General features: G+C 47.8%; 1 pseudogene; it reads left to right on the forward strand.

Moving 5' to 3' along the window:
• The window catches only part of LOC118382551 (slit homolog 2 protein-like), a 77,806-nt pseudogene that overhangs the window by 42,244 nt on the left and 20,313 nt on the right, over positions 1–15,249 (forward strand).

Genomic DNA, 15,249 nt, shown 5'->3' on the forward strand with positions numbered 1-15,249 from the left:
AATGTGGAGGTCTGATACCCCCCCCCTGTCTATAGTATTAATGTGGAGGTCTGATACCCCCCCTGTCTATAGTATTAATGTGGAGGTCTGATACCCCCTGTCTATAGTATTAATGTAGAGGTCTGATACCCCCTGTCTATAGTATTAATGTGGAGGTCTGATACCCCCTGTCTATAGTATTAATGTGGAGGTCTGATACCCCCCTGTCTATAGTATTAATGTGGAGGTCTGATACCCCCTGTCTATAGTATTAATGTGGAGGTCTGATACCCCCTGTCTATAGTATTAATGTGGAGGTCTGATACCCCCTGTCTATAGTATTAATGTGGAGGTCTGATACCCCCCGTCTATAGTATTAATGTGGAGGTCTGATACCTCCCCCCTTGTCTATAGTATTAATGTGGAGGTCTGATACCCCCCTGTCTATAGTATTAATGTGGAGGTCTGATACCCCCCTGTCTATAGTATTAATGGTCCTTCTGTAGCTCAGTTGGTAGAGCATGGCGCTTGTAACGCCAGGGTAGTGGGTTCGATTCCCGGGACCACCGATACGTAGAATGTATGCACACATGACTGTAAGTCGCTTTGGATAAAAGCGTCTGCTAAATGGCATATATTATTATTATTATTATAATGTGGAGGTCTGATACCCCCTGTCTATATTAATTCATGTGGAGGTCTGATACCCCCTGTCTATAGTAATTAATGTGGAGGTCTGATACCCCCCCCCCCCTGTCTATAGTAATTAATGTGGAGGTCTGATAACCCCCCCCCCCCCTGTCTATAGTATTAATGTGGAGGTCTGATACCCCCCCTGTCTATAGTATTAATGTGGAGGTCTGATACCCCCCTGTCTATAGTATTAATGTGGCGGTCTGATACCCCCCTGTCTATAGTATTAATGTGGAGGTCTGATACCCCCTGTCTATAGTATTAATGTGGAGGTCTGATACCCCCTGTCTATAGTATTAATGTGGAGGTCTGATACCCCCTGTCTATAGTATTAATGTGGAGGTCTGATACCCCCCTTGTCTATAGTATTAATGTGGAGGTCTGATACCCCCTGTCTATAGTATTAATGTGGAGGTCTGATACCCCCCTGTCTATAGTATTAATGTGGAGGTCTGATACCTCCCCCCTGTCTATAGTATTAATGTGGGGGTCTGACACCCCCTGTCTATAGTATTAATGTGGCGGTCTGATACCTGTGTGTGTGTGTGTGTGTGTGTGTGTGTGTGTGTGTGTGTGTGTGTGTGTGTGTCCAGGTGTGTGTGTGCGGAGGGTTTCGAGGGGGATGTGTGTGAGATCAACGTTGACGACTGTGAAGACAACGACTGTGAGAACAACTCAACCTGCATCGACGGAGTCAACAACTACACCTGCATGTGTGGCCTGGAGTACACAGGTAACACACACACACACTTAAACACACACAGGTAACACACACACACACTTAAACACACACAGGTAACACACACACACTTAAACACACACAGGTAACACACACACACACTTAAACACACACAGGTAACACACACACACACACACACACACACACACACACACACACACACACACACACACACACACACACACACACACACACACACACACACTCACTCACACTGGAACACACACACACACTCTTTTCTATTGTGCTTGATCGTTTGTTCTGTCTCTCTGTCTGCTTCTGTAGCTAACAGCTGTAGTTGTGTGATTCTCACTAACCGCTAACTTAATGTGCTACTCATGTCCTCTCTCTCTCTCTCTCTGTCTCTCTGTCTCTCTCTCTGTCCCTCTCTGTCTCTCTCTCTGTCTCTCGCTCTCTCTTTCTCTCGGTCTCTCTGTCTCTCTCTCTGTCTGTCTCTCTATTTCTGTCTGTCTGTCTGTGCCTTGCAGCTGCTACCAATGAGGTGGAGAGAGGTTAGTCTCTTTTCTCTCTCTCCGTCTGCTGTCCTGTTCTGCTTCACTCTGCTGTCCTGTTCTGCTTCACTCTGCTGTCCTGTTCTGCTTCACTCTGCTGTCCTGTTCTGCTTCACTCTGCTGTCCTGTTCTGCTTCACTCTGCTGTCCTGTTCTGCTTCACTCTGTTGTCCTGATCTGCTTCACTCTGTTGTCCTGATCTGCTTCACTCTGTTGTCCTGATCTGCTTCACTCTGTTGTCCTGATCTGCTTCACTCTTTTGTCCTGTTCTGCTTCACTCTGCTGTCCTGTTCTGCTTCACTCTGCTGTCCTGTTCTGCTTCACTCTGCTGTCCTGTTCTGCTTCACTCTGCTGTCCTGTTCTGCTTCACTCTGTTGTCCTGTTCTGCTTCACTCTGCTGTCCTGTTCTGCTTCACTCTGCTGTCCTGTTCTGCTTCACTCTGCTGTCCTGTTCTGCTTCACTCTGCTGTCCTGTTCTGCTTCACTCTGCTGTCCTGTTCTGCTTCACTCTGCTGTCCTGTTCTGCTTCACTCTGCTGTCCTGTTCTGCTTCACTCTGCTGTCCTGTTCTGCTTCACTCTGCTGTCCTGTTCTGCTTCACTCTGCTGTCCTGTTCTGCTTCACTCTGTTGTCCTGTTCTGCTTCACTCTGCTGTCCTGTTCTGCTTCACTCTGCTGTCCTGTTCTGCTTCACTCTGCTGTCCTGTTCTGCTTCACTCTGCTGTCCTGTTCTGCTTCACTCTGCTGTCCTGTTCTGCTTCACTCTGCTGTCCTGTTCTGCTTCACTCTGCTGTCCTGTTCTGCTTCACTCTGCTGTCCTGTTCTGCTTCACTCTGTTGTCCTGTTCTGCTTCACTCTGCTGTCCTGTTCTGCTTCACTCTGCTGTCCTGTTCTGCTTCACTCTGCTGTCCTGTTCTGCTTCACTCTGCTGTCCTGTTCTGCTTCACTCTGCTGTCCTGTTCTGCTTCACTCTGCTGTCCTGTTCTGCTTCACTCTGCTGTCCTGTTCTGCTTCACTCTGTTGTCCTGTTCTGCTTCACTCTGCTGTCCTGTTCTGCTTCACTCTGCTGTCCTGTTCTCCTTCACTCTGCTGTCCTGTTCTGCTTCACTCTGCTGTCCTGTTCTGCTTCACTCTGCTGTCCTGTTCTGCTTCACTCTGCTGTCCTGTTCTGCTTCACTCTGCTGTCCTGTTCTGCTTCACTCTGCTGTCCTGTTCTGCTTCAGTCTGCTGTCCTGTTCTGCTTCACTCTGCTGTCCTGCTCTCCTTCACTCTGCTGTCCTGATCTGCTTCACTCTGCTTCACTCTGCTGTCCTGCTCTCCTTCACTCTGCTGTCCTGATCTGCTTCACTCTGCTTCACTCTGCTGTCCTGTTCTGCTTCACTCTGCTGTCCTGTTCTGCTTCACTCTGCTTCACTCTGCTGTCCTGCTCTCCTTCACTCTGCTGTCCTGATCTGCTTCACTCTGCTTCACTCTGCTGTCCTGCTCTCCTTCACTCTGCTGTCCTGATCTGCTTCACTCTGCTTCACTCTGCTGTCCTGTTCTGCTTCACTCTGCTGTCCTGTTCTGCTTCACTCTGCTGTCCTGTTCTGCTTCACTCTGCTGTCCTGTTCTGCTTCACCCTGCTGTCCTGAACTGTTCACTCTGCTGTGTGTCTGTGTGTCCTGTGTGTGTGTGTGTGTGTGTGTGTGTGTGTGTGTGTGTGTGTGTGTGTGTGTGTGTGTGTGTGTGTGTGTGTGTGTGTGTGTGTGTGTGTGTGTGTGTGTGTGTGTGTGTAGGTGAGCTGTGTGAGGAGAAATTAGATTTCTGTGCTCCAGAGTTGAACCCCTGCCAGCACGACTCCAAATGCATCCTGACCCTTCAGGGGTACAAGTGAGTCACCACACACCACACCAGACACCACACCACACACACACACCAGACACCACACCACACACACCACACCACACCACACACAGCACACTACACCACACACCACCACACACACACACACACCACACCACACACCACACCTCACCAAACACACCACACCACACCTCACCAAACACACCACACACCACCACACACACCACACCACACACACACACACACCACACACCACACCACACCACACCACACACACCACACCACACCACACACAGCACACTACACCACACACCACACACACACCACACCACACCACACACACCACACCTCACCAAACACACCACACCACACACCACACCACACCACACACACCACACCACACCACACACAGCACACTACACCACACACCACCACACACACCACACCACACACCACACCTCACCAAACACACCACACCACACACCACACCTCACCACACACCACACCTCACCAAACACACCACACACACCACACACCACACCTCACCAAACACACCACACCACACACCACACCACACACACCACACCCACACACCACACCACACACACACCTCACCAAACACACCACACACACCACACACCACACCTCACCAAACACACCACACCACACACCACACCACACCACACACACCACACCACACACAGCACACTACACCACACACCACCACACACACCACACCACACACACACACACCACACCACACACCACACCTCACCAAACACACCACACCACACACCACACACCACACCTCACCAAACACACCACACCACACCACACCACACACCACACACCACACAACATCACCAGACACACACACCACACCACACCACACCCACACCACACCACACCACACACACACACACCACACACCACACCACACCACACACACACCACACACACACACACACACACCACACCACACCACACACACACCACACCACACCAAACACACCACACCACACCACACCACACACCACACACCACACACCACACCAGACCACACACCACACACACCACACCACACACCACACACCACACCACACCACACACCACACACACCACACCACACCACACACCACACACCACACCACACCACACACCAAACACACCACACCTCACCACACACAGGTTCCAGGTGTGAGTGTTGTATTAACAGTGTGTGTGTGTGTGTGTGTGTGTGTGTGTGTGAGTGTTGTATTAACAGTGTGTGTGTGTGTGTTCCAGGTGTGAGTGTTGTATTAACAGTGTGTGTGTGTGTGTGTTCCAGGTGTGAGTGTTGTGTTAACAGTGTGTGTGTGTGTGTGTTCCAGGTGTGAGTGTTGTATTACAGTGTGTGTGTGTGTGTGTTGTGTGTGTGTGTGTGTGTGTGTGTGTTCCAGGTGTGAGTGTTGTATTAACAGTGTGTGTGTGTGTGTGTGTGTGTGTTCCAGGTGTGAGTGTTGTATTAACAGTGTGTGTGTGTGTGTGTGTTCCAGGTGTGAGTGTTGTGTTAACAGTGTGTGTGTGTGTGTGTTCCAGGTGTGAGTGTTGTGTTAACAGTGTGTGTGTGTGTGTTCCAGGTGTGAGTGTTGTATTAACAGTGTGTGTGTGTGTGTGTGTGTGTGTGTGTGTGTGTGTGTGTGTGTGTGTGTGTTGTATTAACAGTGTGTTGTGTGTGTGTGTGTGTTCCAGGTGTGAGTGTTGTATTAACAGTGTGTGTGTGTGTGTGTGTGTTCCAGGTGTGAGTGTTGTATTAACAGTGTGTGTGTGTGTGTTCCAGGTGTGAGTGTTGTATTAACAGTGTGTGTGTGTGTGTTCCAGGTGTGAGTGTTGTATTAACAGTGTGTGTGTGTGTGTTCCAGGTGCGAGTGTTGTATTAACAGTGTGTGTGTGTGTGTTCCAGGTGTGAGTGTTGTATTAACAGTGTGTGTGTGTGTGTTCCAGGTGTGAGTGTACCCCAGGCTACGTGGGGGATCAGTGTGAGCTGGACTATGATGACTGTGAGGAGAACAAGTGTCAGAACGGAGCTCAGTGTATTGATGCGGTCAACGGGTACACCTGTGTCTGTCCTGAGGGATACAGGTAACAGCACACACACACACACACACACACACACACACACACACACACACACACACACACACACACACACACACACACACACACACACACACACACACACACACACACACACACACACACACCACACACACACAGACACACACACACACACACACACACACACACACCTACACACACACACACACACACACACACACACACACACACACACACACACACACACACACACACACACCTAGACACACACACACACACACACACACACACACACACACACACACACACACACACACACACACACACACACACACACACACATGTACATACACACACGTACATACAGTACTCTTCAAAAGTTTGGACACCTACTCATTCCAGGGTTTTCCTTTATTTTTACTATTTTCTACATTGTAGAATAATAGTGACGACATCAAAACTATGAAATAACACATATGGAATCATGTAGTAACCAAAAAAGTGTTAAACAAATCAAAATATATTTTATATTCTTCAAAGTAGCCACAAAGTATGCGATTACTATCCAATCAGTTGTGTTGTGAGGTAGGAGGGGTATACAGAATATAGCCCTATTTGGTAAAAGACCAAGTCCATGTTATGGCAAGAACAGCTCAAATAAGCAAAGAGAAACGACAGTCCATCATTACTTTAAGACATGAAGGTCAGTCAATACGGATAATGTCAAGAAAGTTTCTTCAAGTGGAGTTGCAAACCCAGAGTCCTCTGCTGCAGTCAACCTGAATATTCATGATGAGGTAGGGGCTGGTTTAGTACCAGTCTGTAGGGGTGGTTAACCTGAACGGTCATGGTGAGGTAGGGGCTGGTTTAGTACCAGTCTGTAGGGGTAGTTAACCTGAACGTTCATGATGAGGTAGGGGCTGGTTTAGTACCAGTCTGTAGGGGTAGTTAACCTGAACGTTCATGATGAGGTAGGGGCTGGTTTAGTACCAGTCTGTAGGGGTAGTTAACCTGAACGTTCATGATGAGGTAGGGGCTGGTTTAGTACCAGTCTGTAGGGGTAGTTAACCTGAACGTTCATGATGAGGTAGGGGCTGGTTTAGTACCAGTCTGTAGGGGTAGTTAACCTGAACGTTCATGATGAGGTAGGGGCTGGTTTAGTACCAGTCTGTAGTTAACCACGTCTGAGGTAGGGGCTGGTTTAGTACCAGTCTGTAGGGGTGGTTAACCTGAACGTTCATGATGAGGTAGGGGCTGGTTTAGTACCAGTCTGTAGGGTAGTTAACCTGAACGTTCATGATGAGGTAGGGGCTGGTTTAGTACCAGTCTGTAGGGTAGTTAACCTGAACGTTCATGATGAGGTAGGGGGGTTTGGTTTAGTTAACCTGAACGTCTGTAGGGGCTGGGTACCAGTTAACCTGAACGTTCATGATGAGGTAGGGGCTGGTTTAGTACCAGTCTGTAGGGGTAGTTAACCTGAACGTTCATGATGAGGTAGGGGCTGGTTTAGTACCAGTCTGTAGGGGTAGTTAACCTGAACGTTCATGATGAGGTAGGGGCTGGTTTAGTACCAGTCTGTAGGGGTAGTTAACCTGAACGTTCATGATGAGGTAGGGGCTGGTTTAGTACCAGTCTGTAGGGGTAGTTAACCTGAACGTTCATGATGAGGTAGGGGCTGGTTTAGTACCAGTCTGTAGGGGTAGTTAACCTGAACGTTCATGATGAGGTAGGGGCTGGTTTAGTACCAGTCTGTAGGGGTAGTTAACCTGAACGTTCATGATGAGGTAGGGGCTGGTTTAGTACCAGTCTGTAGGGGTAGTTAACCTGAACGTTCATGATGAGGTAGGGGCTGGTTTAGTACCAGTCTGTAGGGGTAGTTAACCTGAACGTTCATGATGAGGTAGGGGCTGGTTTAGTACCAGTCTGTAGGGGTAGTTAACCTGAACGTTCATGATGAGGTAGGGGCTGGTTTAGTACCAGTCTGTAGGGGTAGTTAACCTGAACGTTCATGATGAGGTAGGGGCTGGTCTTTAGTAACCTGAAGTCTGTAGGGGGGGTTTAGTACCAGTCTGTTAGTTAACCTGAACGTTCATGATGAGGTAGGGGCTGGTTTAGTACCAGTCTGTAGGGGTAGTTAACCTGAACGTTCATGATGAGGTAGGGGCTGGTTTAGTACCAGTCTGTAGGGGTAGTTAACCTGAACGTTCATGATGAGGTAGGGGCTGGTTTAGTACCAGTCTGTAGGGGTAGTTAACCTGAACGTTCATGATGAGGTAGGGGCTGGTTTAGTACCAGTCTGTAGGGGTAGATTAACCTGGTTTAGTACCAGTCATGATGATGAGGTAGGGGCTGGTTTAGTACCAGTCTGTAGGGGTAGTTAACCTGAACGTTCATGATGAGGTAGGGGCTGGTTTAGTACCAGTCTGTAGCTCATGATGAGCTAGGGGGGGGTAGTTAACCTGAACGTTCATGATGAGGTAGGGGCTGGTTTAGTACCAGTCTGTAGGGGTAGTTAACCTGAACGTTCATGATGAGGTAGGGGCTGGTTTAGTACCAGTCTGTAGGGGTAGTTAACCTGAACGTTCATGATGAGGTAGGGGCTGGTTTAGTACCAGTCTGTAGGGGTAGGGGCTGGTTAACCTGAACGTTCATGATGAGGTAGGGGCTGGTTTAGTACCAGTCTGTAGGGATGAGGTAGTTTAACCTGAACGTTCATGATGAGGTAGGGGCTGGTTTAGTACCAGTCTGTAGGGGTAGTTAACCTGAACGTTCATGATGAGGTAGGGGCTGGTTTAGTACCAGTCTGTAGGGGTAGTTAACCTGAACGTTCATGATGAGGTAGGGGCTGGTTTAGTACCAGTCTGTAGGGGTAGTTAACCTGAACGTTCATGATGAGGTAGGGGCTGGTTTAGTACCAGTCTGTAGGGGTAGTTAACCTGAACGTTCATGATGAGGTAGGGGCTGGTTTAGTACCAGTCTGTAGGGGTAGTTAACCTGAACGTTCATGATGAGGTAGGGGCTGGTTTAGTACCAGTCTGTAGGGGTAGTTAACCTGAACGTTCATGATGAGGTAGGGGCTGGTTTAGTACCAGTCTGTAGGGGTAGTTAACCTGAACGTTCATGATGAGGTAGGGGCTGGTTTAGTACCAGTCTGTAGGGGTAGTTAACCTGAACGTTCATGATGAGGTAGGGGCTGGTTTAGTACCAGTCTGTAGGGGTAGTTTAACCTGAAGTCGTTCATGATGAGGTAGGGGCTGGTTTAGTACCAGTCTGTAGGGGTAGTTAACCTGAACGTTCATGATGAGGTAGGGGCTGGTTTAGTACCAGTCTGTAGGGGTAGTTAACCTGAACGTTCATGATGAGGTAGGGGCTGGTTTAGTACCAGTCTGTAGGGGTAGTTAACCTGAACGTTCATGATGAGGTAGGGGCTGGTTTAGTACCAGTCTGTAGGGTAGTAGTTAACCTGAACGTTCATGATGAGGTAGGGGCTGGTTTAGTACCAGTCTGTAGGGGTAGTTAACCTGAACGTTCATGATGAGGTAGGGGCTGGTTTAGTACCAGTCTGTAGGGGTAGTTAACCTGAACGTTCATGATGAGGTAGGGGCTGGTTTAGTACCAGTCTGTAGGGGTAGTTAACCTGAACGTTCATGATGAGGTAGGGGCTGGTTTAGTACCAGTCTGTAGGGGTAGTTAACCTGAACGTTCATGATGAGGTAGGGGCTGGTTTAGTACCAGTCTGTAGGGGTAGTTAACCTGAACGTTCATGATGAGGTAGGGGCTGGTTTAGTACCAGTCTGTAGGGGTAGTTAACCTGAACGTTCATGATGAGGTAGGGGCTGGTTTAGTACCAGTCTGTAGGGGTAGTTAACCTGAACGTGATGAGGTACTGGTTTGTACCAGTCGTTCTGAATGATGAGGTAGGGGCTGGTTTAGTACCAGTCTGTAGGGTAGTTAACCTGAACGTTCATGATGAGGTAGGGGCTGGTTTAGTACCAGTCTGTAGGGGTAGTTAACCTGAACGTTCATGATGAGGTAGGGGCTGGTTTAGTACCAGTCTGTAGGGGTAGTTAACCTGAACGTTCATGATGAGGTAGGGGCTGGTTTAGTACCAGTCTGTAGGGGGTTAACCTGAACGTTAACCTGAACGTTCATGATGAGGTAGGGGCTGGTTTAGTACCAGTCTGTAGGGGTAGTTAACCTGAACGTTCATGATGAGGTAGGGGCTGGTTTAGTACCAGTCTGTAGGGGTAGTTAACCTGAACGTTCATGATGAGGTAGGGGCTGGTTTAGTACCAGTCTGTAGGGGTAGTTAACCTGAACGTTCATGATGAGGTAGGGGCTGGTTTAGTACCAGTCTGTAGGGGTAGTTAACCTGAACGTTCATGATGAGGTAGGGGCTGGTTTAGTACCAGTCTGTAGGGGTAGTTAACCTGAACGTTCATGATGAGGTAGGGGCTGGTTTAGTACCAGTCTGTAGGGGTAGTTAACCTGAACGTTCATGATGAGGTAGGGGCTGGTTTAGTACCAGTCTGTAGGGGTAGTTAACCTGAACGTTCATGATGAGGTAGGGGCTGGTTTAGTACCAGTCTGTATGTTAACCTGAACGTTCATGATGAGGTAGGGGCTGGTTTAGTACCAGTCTGTAGGGGTAGTTAACCTGAACGTTCATGATGAGGTAGGGGCTGGTTTAGTACCAGTCTGTAGGGGTAGTTAACCTGAACGTTCATGATGAGGTAGGGGCTGGTTTAGTACCAGTCTGTAGGGGTAGTTAACCTGAACGTTCATGATGAGGTAGGGGCTGGTTTAGTACCAGTCTGTAGGGGTAGTTAACCTGAACGTTCATGATGAGGTAGGGGCTGGTTTAGTACCAGTCTGTAGGGTAGTTAACGTTCATGATGAACTGGTTTTCATGATGAGGTAGGGGCTGGTTTAGTACCAGTCTGTAGGGGTAGTTAACCTGAACGTTCATGATGAGGTAGGGGCTGGTTTAGTACCAGTCAGTCTGTCATGATGAGGTAGGGGCTGGTTTAGTACCAGTCTGTTAAACGCTCATGATGAGGTAGGGGCTGGTTTAGTACCAGTCTATAGGGGTAGTTAACCTGAACGTTCATGATGAGGTAGGGGCTGGTTTAGTACCAGTCTGTAGGGGTAGTTAACCTGAACGTTCATGATGAGGTAGGGGCTGGTTTAGTACCAGTCTGTAGGGGTAGTTAACCTGAACGTTCATGATGAGGTAGGGGCTGGTTTAGTACCAGTCTGTAGGGGTAGTTAACCTGAACGTTCATGATGAGGTAGGGGCTGGTTTAGTACCAGTGGCTCATATGTAGAACAGAATCAGACATTTAGAACAGAACAACAGAATAGAACAGAACAGGAGCAGAGTAGAACAGAACAGAACAGGAGCAGAGTAGAACAGAACAGGAGCAGAACAGGAGCAGAATAGAACAGAACAGGAGCAGAACAGGAGCAGAGTAGAACAGAACAGGAACAGAGTAGAACAGAATAGAACAGAACAGGAGCAGAGGAGAACAGAACAGGAGCAGAATAGAACAGAACAGGAGCAGAGTAGAACAGAACAGGAGCAGAGTAGAACAGAACAGGAGCAGAGTAGAACAGAACAGGAGCAGAGTAGAACAGGAGTAGAGTAGAGTAGAGCAGAACAGGAGCAGAGTAGAACAGAACAGGAGCAGAGTAGAACAGAACAGGAGCAGAGTAGAACAGGAGTAGAATAGAGTAGAGCAGAACAGGAGCAGAGTAGAACAGAACAGGAGCAGAGTAGAGCAGAACAGGAGCAGAGTAGAACAGAACAGGAGCAGAGTAGAGCAGAACAGGAGCAGAGTAGAACAGAATAGAACAGAACAGGAGCAGAGTAGAACAGAACAGAACAGGGGCAGAGTAGAACTGAATAGACCAGGAGCAGAATAGTACAGAACAGGAGCAGAACAGAACAGGAGCAGAACAGGAGCAGAGTAGAACAGAACAGAACAGAACAGGAGCAGAACAGGAGCAGAATAGAACAGAACAGAACAGGAGCAGAACAGGAGCATAGTAGAACAGAACAGGAGCAGAACAGGAGCAGAGTAGAACAGAACAGGAGCAGAACAGGAGCAGAATAGAACAGAACAGGAGCAGAGTAGAACAGAACAGGGGCAGAGTAGAACAGAACAGGGGCAGAGTAGAACAGAACAGAACAGGAGCAGAGTAGAACAGAACAGAACAGGAGCAGAGTAGAACAGAACAGAACAGGAGCAGAGTAGAACAGAACAGGAGCAGAGTAGAACAGAACAGAACAGGAGCAGAGTAGAACAGAACAGAACAGGAGCAGAGTAGAACAGAACAGGAGCAGAGTAGACCAGAACAGAACAGGAGCAGAGTAGAACAGAACAGGGGCAGAGTAGAACAGAACAGAACAGGAGCAGAGTAGAACAGAACAGAACAGGAGCAGAACAGGAGCAGAGTAGAACAGACCAGGAGCAGAGTAGAACAGAACAGGAGCAGAGTAGAACAGAACAGGAGCAGAGTAGAACAGAACAGGAGCAGAGTAGAACAGAACAGAACAGGAGCAGAGTAGAACAGAACAGAACAGGAGCAGAGTAGAACAGAACAGGAGCAGAGTAGAACAGAACAGGAGCAGAGTAGAACAGAACAGAACAGGAGCAGAGTAGAACAGAACAGAACAGGAGCAGAGTAGAACAGAACAGGAGCAAAGTAGACCAGAACAGAACAGGAGCAGAGTAGAACAGAACAGAACAGGAGCAGAGTAGAACAGAACAGAACAGAACAGGAGCAGAGTAGAACAGAACAGAACAGGAGCAGAACAGGAGCAGAGTAGAACAGAACAGGAGCAGAGTAGAAAAGAACAGGAGCAGAATAGAACAGAACAGAACAGGGGCAGAATAGAACAGAACAGGAGCAGAGTAGAACAGAACAGGAGCAGAGTAGAACAGAACAGGAGCAGAGTAGAACAGAACAGGAGCAGAATAGAACAGAACAGAACAGGGGCAGAATAGAACAGAACAGGAGCAGAGTAGAACAGAACAGGAGCAGAATAGAACAGAACAGAACAGGGGCAGAATAGAACAGAACAGGAGCAGAGTAGAACAGAACAGGAGCAGAGTAGACCAGAACAGAACAGGAGCAGAGTAGAACAGAACAGAACAGGAGCAGAGTAGAACAGAACAGAACAGGGGCAGAGTAGAACAGAACAGAACAGGAGCAGAGTAGAACAGAACAGAACAGGAGCAGAGTAGAACAGAACAGGAGCAGAGTAGAACAGAACAGGAGCAGAATAGAACAGAACAGAACAGGGGCAGAGTAGAACAGAACAGAACAGGAGCAGAGTAGAACAGAACAGAACAGGAGCAGAACAGGAGCAGAGTAGACCAGAACAGAACAGGAGCAGAGTAGAACAGAACAGAACAGGAGCAGAGTAGACCAGAACAGAACAGGAGCAGAGTAGAACAGAACAGAACAGGGGCAGAGTAGAACAGAACAGAACAGGAGCAGAGTAGAACAGAACAGAACAGGAGCAGAACAGGAGCAGAGTAGAACAGAACAGGAGCAGAGTAGAACAGAACAGGAGCAGAGTAGACCAGAACAGAACAGGAGCAGAGTAGAACAGAACAGGAGCAGAGTAGAACAGAACAGGAGCAGAATATAACAGAACAGGAGCAGAATAGTACAGAACAGGAGCAGAACAGGAGCAGAGTAGAACAGAACAGAACAGGAGCAGAGTAGAACAGAACAGAACAGAACAGGAGCAGAGTCAGCGGTCTGTTCTGTGAGAACAGAACAGAACAGGAGCAGATAGAGCAGAACAGGAGCAGAGTAGAACAGAACAGACCAGAGTAGAGTTCTGTGAGTCTGATGGTTGTTACAGAACAGGAGCAGAATAGTACAGAACAGGAGCAGAACAGGAGCAGAGTAGAACAGAACAGAACATGGGTTATGTTTGTTTTCAGAGTGACAGAACAGAACAGAACAGGAGCAGAGTGAGAACAGAACAGAACAGAACAGGAGCTGAGATGTTTGTTTTCAGAACAGAACAGAACAGGAGCGGTCTGTTCAGATGGTTGTTAGACCAGAACAGAACTGTGAGTCCCTGAGTTATGTTTGTTTTAGAACAGAACAGAACAGGAGCAGTCTGTTCAGAACAGGTCTGTTCAGAACAGGAGTTATGTTTGGAGCGGTCTGTTCTGTGAGAACAGACCAGGAGCAGAATAGTACAGAACAGAACAGACCAGGAGTAGAACAGAACAGGAGCAGAACAGGAGCAGAACAGAACACAGATTCAGACTCTGTGAGTCCCTGATGGTTGCTATGTTTGTTTTCAGCGGTCTGTTCTGTGAGTCCCTGATGGTTGTTATGTTTGTTTTCAGCAGTCTGTTCTGTGAGTCCCTGATGGTTGTTATGTTTGTTTTCAGCAGTCTGTTCTGTGAGTCCCTGATGGTTGTTATGTTTGTTTTCAGCAGTCTGTTCTGTGAGTCCCTGATGGTTGTTTTGTTTGTTTTCAGCGGTCTGTTCTGTGAGTCCCTGATGGTTGTTATGTTTGTTTTCAGCGGTCTGTTCTGTGAGTCCCTGATGGTCTGTTATGTTTTGTTTGTTTTCAGCGGTCTGTTCTGTGAGTCCCTGATGGTTGTTATGTTTGTTTTCAGCAGTCTGTTCTGTGAGTCCCTGATGGTTGTTTTAGCGGTCTGTTTGTTTTCAGCAGTCTGTTCTGTGAGTCCCTGATGGTTGTTATGTTTGTTTTCAGCGGTCTGTTCTGTGAGTCCCTGATGGTTGTTATGTTTGTTTTCAGCAGTCTGTTCTGTGAGTCCCTGATGGTTGTTATGTTTGTTTTTTCAGCAGTCTGTTCTGTGAGTCCCTGATGGTTGTTATGTTTGTTTTCAGCGGTCTGTTCTGTGAGTCCCTGATGGTTGTTATGTTTGTTTTCAGCAGTCTGTTCTGTGAGTCCCTGATGGTTGTTATGTTTGTTTTCAGCAGTCTGTTCTGTGAGTCCCTGATGGTTGTTATGTTTGTCAGCGGTCTGTTTGTTTTCAGCGGTCTGTTCTGTGAGTCCCTGATGGTTGTTATGTTTGTTTTCAGCGGTCTGTTCTGTGAGTCCCTGATGGTTGTTATGTTTGTTTTGGTTGTTATGTTTGTTTTCAGCAGTCTGTTCTGTGAGTCCCTGATGGTTGCTATGTTTGTTTTCAGCGGTCTGTTCTGTGAGTCCCTGATGGTTGTTTTGTTTGTTTGTTTTCAGCGGTCTGTTCTGTGAGTCCCTGATGGTTGTTATGTTTGTTTTCAGCAGTCTGTTCTGTGAGTCCCTGATGGTTGTTATGTTTGTTTTCAGCAGTCTGTTCTGTGAGTCCCTGATGGTTGTTATGTTTGTTTTCAGCAGTCTGTTCTGTG

Source organism: Oncorhynchus keta, unplaced genomic scaffold, assembly GCF_023373465.1.
Source record: "Oncorhynchus keta strain PuntledgeMale-10-30-2019 unplaced genomic scaffold, Oket_V2 Un_contig_6613_pilon_pilon, whole genome shotgun sequence".
Classification (NCBI taxonomy): domain Eukaryota; kingdom Metazoa; phylum Chordata; class Actinopteri; order Salmoniformes; family Salmonidae; genus Oncorhynchus; species Oncorhynchus keta.